Source organism: Aptenodytes forsteri, unplaced genomic scaffold (genome assembly GCF_000699145.1).
Source record: "Aptenodytes forsteri isolate BGI_AS27 unplaced genomic scaffold, ASM69914v1 Scaffold76, whole genome shotgun sequence".
Lineage (NCBI taxonomy): Eukaryota > Metazoa > Chordata > Aves > Sphenisciformes > Spheniscidae > Aptenodytes > Aptenodytes forsteri.
In genome coordinates, this window is record NW_008794444.1 from 1,671,938 (window position 1) to 1,673,683 (window position 1,746).

Consider the following 1,746-nt stretch of genomic DNA (forward strand, 5'->3'; position numbering starts at 1 on the left):
CCATATACCTGCTCGCCCCATGCCAGCCGGAGGGCACTGCGGGAGGGACACACGTGCCACCGGCCGCTCCGGACCAGCGGATAAAAGCTGCTTTACAAGTTTTATGAGTCCACGCCGAGCCGCTCTGCCGCGGCAGGGCCAAACACATAGCTGCCTGCATGCAGGAATAGCCGCAGCCTGAGCTGGATTCCTCCCGTCAAAAGAGAGTATTCATAAAGGAAGACGGAGCGGGGGGGGGAAGGGAGAGGCAGAAACAGGGAAAGAAAAGGAAAATTCCAAATTGAAAACAGAGAAGGAAAATTTGCTTTGAAAGAAACACTTGGATACACAAAGGTCACGGCAAATCTGGCTGCCCTGCCTTAGGAATAACAAAAAAAACGAAGTTTTCGCAACCAAGAAATAACCCTTTCCCTGCAAACCATTCGTACTCCTGAGCCCGTGTGATTTTTAAGCCAGGCTTTCAACCAGCATCCAGAAGCCCGGACTGTTTGAACAGCCCATAGCTCGCAAAGCTTTTTATTTGCCTTCTGGGCTTTTTTTTAAGCCCTTGGGTTTGCCGTTTGTTTGCGAGGGTGAAGCCGAGGGTGCGCACACAGCTCCTGCAGACTCCCCAGGGCCGGATCCAGCCAGGTCGGGTTTGGGCGAGCCCGCAGGTACGCGGCTGCCGATGGTTTGTGCCGCTCCAGCAAGGGGTCCCGCCTGCTCCCCCCCTCTTCTCCCTGCGATACCTCAGGGAGAAACAACTTTGCTCCCTTGCACAGATTTCTTATCGCTTCGGCCCCGGTGGGGACGGCGTGCCAGGAGTCTCGTGTCTCCCCGCCGGGACTGGGACGGCCGATTTGGTATTTGTAACTAAAGTCTTGAAAAACCACCATTCCTCCGCCACCAAACGGTGTCGCCGAGCTTGGAGCCTGGCGGTCACCCCGTTCCTCCCTCTCTGTCACTGCAGTGTTGTAGCTCTTGGACGTGTCTCCCTCTGGAAATGCTCCAGTGGGTCATTCGCCCGCTGCCGGGCTGTCACGGGCGTGGGAAGGGGATTTCTCCCACCCGCAGCCCCGGGCACCTCTGTCCTTCGGCAGCGCCTCAAAGGTGCATTTCCAACATCATTTGGGCTGCCGAACTTGAACTCACTTGATCTCTCCCCCGGCAGCTCTCTGAGCTCTCACCGACCCGACGGGAGACCGGCTGGGGGGAATGCCCCTCTATAAAGCACCCCAAGTATTTCCTATAGTCATGCAAAGCGGAAAAACTTCTGTTTGGGAAAGAAAGAGAAGGTTTCTTCCCCTCGGCGCTGCTGCTATTTGGGAAAGCAGCCTCTTCCCCTCGGTGCTATTTCTGCAGTGATTTTCTGGGGTGTCTTTCTGGGTGTCTCCGGCCTCCCGCCCACCGACACTCACCCCACCCCTCCGCTTGGTTTTGGGGGCACAGGCAGGGCTACCCCGGCACCCTGCGAATTGCAAAAACGGCCTTGTAGCTCCTGAAGAGTCACCATCCCGCGGTTATCCCAAGCATCCCCGAAAGCCAGCGAGTGCTTTCTATACGCTCCGGCTGCTGTTATTAACCGCGGAGCCTGCGGCACGGCGGGAGCCCAGCTGCCCCGGGAGCTCACGCGTGTCCCACCTCCCACTCCCACGCACAAGGGGACGAGCGCAGCCTTTAACCCTTTCTTTGCAGGGCAATACATGCCTTATCCCCCTGCTCCCACTCGGGACCCCTCACGGGGGATGCGCTGAATGCCCCCCCCCC